The sequence below is a fragment of the Lagenorhynchus albirostris genome, chromosome 7 (genome assembly GCF_949774975.1).
Source record: "Lagenorhynchus albirostris chromosome 7, mLagAlb1.1, whole genome shotgun sequence".
Taxonomy (NCBI): domain Eukaryota; kingdom Metazoa; phylum Chordata; class Mammalia; order Artiodactyla; family Delphinidae; genus Lagenorhynchus; species Lagenorhynchus albirostris.
The window spans coordinates 83,733,169-83,742,506 of record NC_083101.1 but is presented as its reverse complement, the minus strand read 5'-3'; the positions used below and the strand labels follow the sequence as shown (position 1 = coordinate 83,742,506).

Genomic DNA, 9,338 nt, shown 5'->3' with positions numbered 1-9,338 from the left:
GTCGATGGACACTTAGGTTGCTTCCATGTCCTGGCTATTGTAAATTGTGTTTCAATGAACATTGTGGTACATGCCTCTTTTTAAATTATGGTTTTCTATGGGTATACGCCCAGTAGTGGGATTGCTGTGTCATATGGTAGTTCAGGGAGATCAGCTTGGTGTTTTGTGTCCACCTAGAGGGGTGGGATACGGAGGGTGAGAGGGAGACACAAGAGGGAGGGGATATGGAGACATTTGTATATGTATAGCTGATTCACTTTGTAATACAGCAGAAACTAACACAGCATTGTAAAGCAATTGTACTCCAATAAAGATGTTAAAAAATGTTTTATTGAAACATAATTGAAATAAAATGAGCTACACATGTTTAAAAATTACAATTTGATATATTTGATATACTTTTCAAACTTGTTTTGGCTATTCTAACTTCTTTGCATTTCTGCACAAATTTTAATTATAAATGCTTGAGGTTTGAGCACATGTTAAAGTTTCTTTTATAGGGTGCTTCCAAGTACAATGATATTTATTTGGTGAGAGAGGTGGTGGTGCAAAAGAGGAAGCAGAGGATCCCAATGCTAAGTAGTTTTGAGGACCTGGTGGCTGATGCCATCAGAGGAGGGACAAATTCCCCGCCCTCCTGAGCCAGCACGGTAGTGGTGTCCATCCACAAAACTTTGGGAAACTCCCTATGCATCCCTAGGCACTGAATGGCACCATTGTCATGAATATTATCGTAAACATTCTCTCTGTTGGCCTCTTTGAGGATGTGGTGGTGACAATACACTGAGAGTCAGACAGAGCCAGAAAGGGGACCCCAGTCTGTACTTCTAGATTCTTGAGTAGCTTCTTCATGGCTCTGTCTCTTGTGAGAACATTATGAAAAATGAAGTCAAAAGCAATTGATCTGCTAGTGTGAGAGACCCCTTGGATTCAACTTCTCTCTGCCTCAGCCAGAATCATTAGTGAACAAGATAAAGGTTATGGTTCCTCTCTTGCCCTCAAATGCATGTATGCAGTCATTCACTGTGTGTCAGAGAACCCAGGAAGGCAGCTGTAGAGGATATGTGTCATCTTTTGGGTGGCTAACATCCAAATCCCTCTCTTCCTTTAATACCCTTTAATACCCTGATTTCCTAACAAATGCTGGAGAGGGTAAGGAGAAAAGGGAACATTCCTACCTACACTGTTGGTGGGAATGTAAATTGGTGTAGCCATTATGGAGAATAGTATGGAGGTTCCTTAAAAAACTAAAAATGGAGTTGCCATATTATCCAGCAATCCCACTCCTGGGCATATATCCAGAGATACATGCACCTCAATGTTCATAGCAGCACTATTCACAGTAGCCAAGACATGGAAACAACCTAAATGTGCATGGACAGATGAATGGATAAAGAAGATGTGGTATATATATACAGTAGAATACTACTCAGCCATAGAAAAGAATGAAATAATGCCATTTTCGGCAACATGGGTGGACCTAGAGATTATCACACTAAGTGAAATAAGTCAGACAGAGAAAGAAAATACCATATGATATCACTCATATGTGGAATCTAAACTATGACACAAATGAACTTATTTATGAAACAGAAACAGACTCACAGACATAGAAAACAAACTTATGGTTGCCAAAGTGCACAAAGTGGGAGGGATAAATTAGAAATTTGGGATTAGCAGGTACACACTACTATATATAAAATAGGTAAAACAACAAGGTTCTACTGTATAGCACAGGGAACTATATTCAACATCCTGTAATAAACCAAAATGGAAAAGAATATGAAAAAGAATATGTATGTATATGTATAACCAAATTTCTTTGCTGTACACCAGAAACTAAAACAATGTAGTAAATCAACTATATACTTTAAAAAAGAAAGAAAGAAAGAAATAACCTGATTTCCTACTGGAGAAACTCACTACTATGTGTGATCTTGGTGGTGGGCAATTCCTGGTGACAACCACTCCTTTAGCTTACCTCCATGAAAGTCAACAGAGGCCAGATTCTTTCTCTACTTTGTTGGAGAGCCTGGGGACAAGCATATGACCTAAGCTTGACCTGGAGGACGCGGGTTCCTGGGACATTGGATCTGGAGCAAAAGAAGCCAAGATGAAGAGAAGGGTGAGGCGAGAACCTGAGCTGTGGCAGAGGCTGGGGCAGGCCTGTCTGTTCATGCATGGTTACATTTTGGTGTCCCTTACGCAGTGCTTGCTGCATAGAGGATGCTCAGTGAATGTTAAATGAATCATTGCATAGATAACAATACTGTCAGCAGATCCCATTTCTCCAAAACAAAAACACTGTCTAGAATCACAGACTTGTCAAGCTGGAACAGAGCTTTGTTTTTCATTCTCATCTAATTCAAACCCTTCATTTTGCTGGTAAGTAAAGAGATACCCAGGAAGTCCAAGGGACATGGACAAAATTGAGACCCTACAACTGTTCCCCAGGCACAGGCAGAGCTGGGCTCTAAATATTCAGACTCCCAGTTCATTTTTCTTTCAGCTACTCTATCTCCAAGCCTTTAAAACTATATTTAGATATTGCCTATTTAACTAGCATACCCAGACATAAACATATTTGTAGCAGAATCATTGAAAATGGTGCCAGTGGAGGGCAGTCTTGATACCAGATGAGGTTCATAGAGGAGTGACTCAAGATATTAATTAATAGGACTCGAGCTGGTTATTAGTCTAGGTGGGTTATATTTAGCATGAGTTACAGGATCCCAAAGCATCTTCACTTTATTCATTTTCAGATCAGAGTGTGTTATAAGTTGACTTTCCTGAGTCACTTGGGGGCCTCCTGAAACTGGCCAACACCTTGACTCTTTTGATGAGACCACTGGGTTTGTGAGTTCAGGATGAACTTCTAGAATCTAGAACACAAGTATGGCAGTTTTCTAAAGACATATGCGCTGAATGCAGATTTGCTTCAGCAAATGTAGCCTGTATGAAAAAGGCTTTATGGTTGGTTGTTAAACAAACAGCCTAGTGGTCAAATGTCCATATTTGTTACCAGGCAAATAGGGTAGAAGCTTTAGAAATGTCTAAGACTGTATTTACCCAAATGTGTTGTCATCAGTCTTAAATTGTATTGTGTTAAATCTCCATGAAGTTTGTAGCAGCTTCTTTTTGAGTTTGGTATTCATTAGGGAAGGTAAAATCAACTGTGAGAGAACAGGCCCTAGAATCTGCAAACAGGTATCCTCAGTGTGAGCATCTGAGTTTGGGTCCTTCCAAATATAGACCCTGAGACAAGGAATTGGATCCAAGTTGTTTATTTGGGAGATGGAATGAAGGAAAGGGGAGAGAGAGACAGGAAGGAAGGAAGAGCCAGTAAAAGGTATGAACATGGGCAGATTACTGCTGCGGACAACCGAGGTTCAATCCTGCTGGGGATCCTTTGAGAGATGGTGCAGATTACACTTCAAGTTCATCCCACCGCCTGGGAGGAAGATGCTGGAAGATGGAAGATGCCATAGCCACCATCTCTTGTGCTTCTTTGCTTGAGGGTTGCTCCTCAGGGGGTCAACATTCTGGCATTCTGCCTGAAGGTGACCTCTGAGGTTGGCCAATCCTGGAGGTAGGGAACCAATGGCCTATGCTACACTAAGGAAATACTGTTCCAGTGACTTGGAGGACATAGGATCTTTGTATAGCACTTTACAATTCTCCTCTTCTTTAAACATCACCATGACGACCACCACAAAATAGAACACCTAAAGTTAGGAATAATTTAAAATTTCAGGAAACGTGGACTATACAGGAGATTTGCATTTCCATTCAATAAGAAAGCTTTACAGGAAAAATTCAATCCTCTAAGTTGATTCTGGCTCTTTATAGTCCATATATGTGCTGTTAGTATTGATTTCTCTCTCTCAACATCTTGCAGAATTATAGTACAATATCAAAACCAGGAAATTGATATTGACACAATCCAGTTACCTTATTTGGATTTTACCAGTTTTACAGGCACTCATCTGTGTAGAGCTAGTCCTATGTAATTTTATCAGCTGGGTAGATTTGTGTGACCACCACCACAATGAAGGTACAAGATAGTTCCATTCCAAGTATGCCTTTATAGCCACAACAACGTCTTTCTCCTCCCCCTCCCCACAGGCAACCCTTAATTGCTCTTGTCAGTGCTGGCAACCCTTAATCTGTTGTCCATCTCTATAATTTCGTCCTTTCGAGAATGTTGTATAAAAGGAATCATACAGACCTAGAATGGAAAAGAATATGAATCACTTTGCTGTACACCTGAAACTAACACAATATTATAAATCAACTATAGTCCAATAAAAATTTTTTTTAAAAAAGGAATCATACCGGTGTAACCTTTGAGATTTCTCACTCATTATATCTACCTTCAGATCCATCCAAGTTGTCATGTGCATCAATAGTTTGTTCTTTTTTATTGCAGAGTAGTATTTCATGGTTTGGATATTTCACAGTCTCTAACCATTTACCCGTTGAAGGACACTTCAGTTGGTTCTCGTTTTGGGACACTGTGGATAAAGCTGCTCTGACCTTTCGTGTACAGGTTTTGTGTGAACATCAGTTTCCATTTCTCTGGCATAAGTGCCCAAGAGTGCACTAGTCAGGCCGTGTTAAGTGCAGGTTTAGTTTTGTGAGAAACTGCCTCACCCTTTTGCAGAGTGGCTGTGCCATTGCACATTTCCACCAGTGATGTACAGATGAGATGAGTGGTCCACACCCTCTCCAGTATGCAGAGTTAGTATTGATCTCTTTTGTCTTGGATCAGGGGGTCAGGAGAGTCTTAACTTTGGTTTGAGAACAGTGTTGTGTTTGCAAACTTTACAGGAAATTAGGCCAATTCTTGGGCCACCTGGGTGATATCTCTTATCATTCTTGCTCTTCTGTTTTCTGACTGCCTCTCTTTTTACTTTGAAATAACAACATATGTGATAGGTTGTAATAAATCAAAGCATTTCCGATGACTAACTTCCTTCAAGTTAAAAAAAAATAATGGACCCATCCCCAGTCTGCAGAGGTAAATAAGTGACTCCCATGTAGCCTGAATCAATGCGGGATGGATGGAACAGGGGAGAAAAATGAGGGACGGCGAGAACAGAGGAAAAGGACCATCTGTTATCATAGGACATAATGAATATGGAATTGTTGAGAAGTAGGCTGAATATCTTCAGTATACACAGCAACAAAGAGAAATATATTTGTAGTGATACTGGGCTGTGAGCTACTTTAAGGGGGATTGACTGATTATAGAGAGTTAAAGGATTTGTTACAGTAACGCAATTTGGGTTAAAAAGGACATGAAAGCCCATCAGTTTAGATTCACCTTAGAAATGATGCCATAGTTTTAGAAATGATGTAACTGATGCATGAAGCAATTAAACTGCTTGTCCGGAGTCACACAGGGAGCTGACTGCAGACAGGGGCCAGAGCCCTACAAGGTGTGGGGTTGCAGTATGCTTCCTGTACAACAGTGTGAGGTGATGCATTTTTTCTTTTTAACATCTTTTTGGAGTACGATTGCTTTACAATGTTGTGTTAGTTTCTGCTGTACAGCAAACTAAATCAGCTATATGTATACATATATCCCCATATCCCCTCCCTCTTGTGTCTCCCTCCCACCCTCCCTATCCCACCCCTCTAGGTGGTCACAAAGCACCGAGCTGATCTCCCTGTGCTATGCAGCTGCTTCCCACTAGCTATCTATTATACATTTGGTAGTGTATATATGTCAGTGCTATCTTGACCTGTGTCGGGTATTTTCATACCCTACCAGGGCATGCCCTGCTTTCCTGGGCACACCACTGCTCTGGGTTGGAAGCTTCTAAGTTGTTCCATTTTGCTCTACACACCTATCAGACTCTAGAGAATGAGAACAGAATGGAGTGACAATGACAAAGATCCCCTTGTTCTCAGCGATGTCTGAAGGCTCAGAAGTAAAAAGAAGGGCTGGCCGTTTAAAAAAAACAGATTAGCTAGAGCAGGTTTTTAAAATAGCAAGACTTAAAGTGATTCAATATTAATTGAATATTGAGTAAGGAAGAGGTAGGGAGTTAATTGAATGAGTGAGCTTGGGGTTTTGGATAATTTTTTCATGATGTGAAGGAAATTATTACAGAGTTGGATGCTGATCAGGGCATAGAGAGAGAGGTAGCATGATCTTTGGAAGCAGTAAATGAAAGCCGTTTAGTTTGGTGGGAGACACAAACTTGTTGGACTGTTGATTTTTCCTTTAAGCTCGTAAAATTCTGCTTAAAAAAACTTTTTTTTTGTTGTAAAAAGTTACATGCTATTTGAAAAAAATGTAGAAACTATGAAAAAGCAAAAAGAACAAAATAAATATCATTCGTGATCTCATTATAGATACACACAATTGACATTTTAGTTATATCCTTTTAGTCTTTTTCGATGAATATTTATCATTTATGTATTTATACATGTACTAAATGCTTTTAAAAAATGGATCATATTGTTTAGTAACCTACCTTAAAACTTAACAGTCCATAAACACCTTTCCAATGTAATTTTAAACCACTGCCTAGTATTCTATTGTATAGATGTTCTTTGGTTGATATTCCCAACATTATATCCCTCTTACAAACAACCCTGTGACGGGTGTTATAGCTTCATTTTTCTATTTATCCACAATTATTTCCTTAGGTTAAGTTTGGAATTCCAGTGTAAAATGAAATGTAAATTTTAGGACTTTCAATTCCTAGTGCAGGATTATGAACCTGGAAGAAATTGTATCAATTGCCATTCCCAGCCGCAGTTTATAGGGTTCCCCACATTCTTCTCCAAAATGGGCTCCATGATTTCTTTTTAAATTGCCAATTTGATACATGAAAAATTATATATATTTACATTTTTTATTTCTTTGATTACTAAGGACATTATACTTAAAAAAACTCCAAATATTTGGGTTCTGTGTTTGTAAATTATCTGAACATGTCCTTTGACTATTATTTTTTCTATTGGGGTACTCATCTTTTTCTCATTATTTTTTTTAAACTTTCAATTAGATTAAAACTTCAATTTTTTTAAAAAATTATTTATTTATTTTTATCTTTGGCTGTGTTGGGTCTTCGTTTCTGTGCGAGGGCTTTCTCTAGTTGAGGCGAGCGGGGGCCACTCTTCATTGCGGTGTGTGGGCCTCTCCCTGTCGTGACCTCTCTCGTTGTGGAGCACAGGCTCCAGATGTGCAGGCTCAGTAATTGTGTCTTACGGGCCCAGTTGCTCTGTGGCATGTGGGATCTTCCCAGACCAGGGCTTGAACCCATGTCCCCTGCATTGGCAAGCAGATTCTCAACCACTGTACCACCAGGGAAGCCCTAAAACTTCAATTTAAAAAATAAAATAAAATAAAACAAAATAAAACAATTCTTCCCCCAAAACAGAGATTAGTAAAAATAAAGATGTCATTATCCCACTCAAAAAAAAAAAAAAAAAAGGACAGCCAGATATCTACTGTTACAAAAATGAAATTAGATGGAAAACTTTAACAAACTGTTGAAGCTATTTTCTTAAAAGAGACTTCTTCCACACCTAGAGATCTTGAATAGCCTCCTGATCAGTCATCCAGAAGAAATTCTTCATATAATTGATGAACTTGGCTTCCACTTTGGGAAGAGAACCACCCTTTTCTATAATTGCTTGCATTCTTGCTTTAATGTCTTCTATAGAACTAGCTCCTTTTGGTGTTTTAGGAGTTTTTCTACGTTTTTTGGATTCTTGACCTTTTAATCTTGATGTTGATGTTTTTGAGTCTTTGTCATTCTGGTTTGGTTTTTGCATTTTTGGCTGGAGTATCTCATGTGGATTCCTTTACTGAGATTTTTCTTCAGCTTCCTCATTATCTTCATCATCACCATCATCCAGTTCACAGCCAAGTTTGACTTTTTTCTGTGGAAGCTTGCCACCACTTCCAAGGGCAGATCACTTTCCAGATATACTTAGGAGTTTCAGCTCCTCTTCGTATTCTGACTCTGCATCTTCCCTCACACCAACCAAGTGCTGTCCACTAATATGCATGGGCCCTGAACCACCCTTCAACTCTAAGCCACAGTTGGTGTTATTTCAAATCCCCCAAGGGAAACCATTGCGTATACAGATATTTTCAAATTTGCAGTGTTCCTAGAATAGGACTGCCTGTGTAATTCATTACTACTGTTTCAATGATGTGCAGTTCATCCTTTGTATCAGCCCTTAAACTGACTGTTCTTAAAGATAACTGGAGCTCATCTTCCATTATTATCTATTTTAAAATGACAATTTTTGTCAGCCCTTGGTTTACAACTGAAAAGATAGTTCTGGGGCCTCAGGGGCTCATGTTCGTGTCCATCAAATTGTCCATGGGATGGTGACTAGTACTTGGGTAAGAGAGAAAGTGGATGGAGATGCATGACTACTCTTCTAGGGAACAGCTGTGCAGGAGGGAATCACATTAGGGTTTTTACTGATTTCTTTTTTTTCAGAAGTGGTGGCTGAGCACACATGCATTTATTCATCCATTTATCAAATACTGATGGAACATTATTATGGGTTATATTGTGTTCCCCAAAGAGATGTTCATGTCTGAACCCCTGGTACCTGTGAATGTGACCAATTTAGAAATAAGGTCTTTGCAGGCACAATCAAGTTAAGATGAGGTCATTAGGATGAGCCATAGTCCACTATGAGCAGTGCCCCTATAAGAAGAGGAAAATTAGGGCATGCATACAGACACAGAGGGAATATGGTCTACTGAAGACAGAGGCAGAAACTGGAGTTCTGCTCCCACAAGCCACAGAATGGCAGTGGCTACCAGAAAGTAGAAGAGGAATGGAAGGGTCATCTCCTAGAGGTTTCAGAAGGTACCTGGTCCTGTCAACACCTTGATTTTTTGTTTGTTTTTTTAAAAATTAAATTAATTTATTTATTTTTATACAGCAGGTTCTTATTAGTTATCTATTTTATATGTATTAGTGTATATATGTCAGTCCCAATCTCCCAATGCATCCCCTCCAACCCCCCCCACCCCAGGTTCTTACTGACTTTTTAATTACTTTGTGTACATTAAGTACACTCACTCTTTATCTGTTTCCTTTGTTGTCATCATTTTTTTCTCTGTTTGTTTTAGGCTTTCAACTTTGTTGATGTACTTTTCTATGTTAGTAGTTTTTGTTGCTGTTACTTTTTTTCATTTATTTGTTTGATTGCTTTTAGATTATAGACAGCTAAATCTATTATCGTTATGATTTCTGTTATTAGTATCATACTTAGAAAGGCCACCGCCATCCTTAGATTATACAATACTTCTCTACATTTTCTTCTAATCCTTTGTCATTTCACTTTAAATC

The 9,338-nt window shown here is 39.0% G+C and overlaps 1 pseudogene; it reads right to left on the bottom strand.

The window, feature by feature from the left end:
* Positions 1-7,470: 7,470 nt before the first annotated feature.
* Positions 7,471-8,318, bottom strand: LOC132522973 (nucleophosmin-like; annotated as a pseudogene).
* Between the last annotated feature and the right edge of the window lie 1,020 nt (positions 8,319-9,338).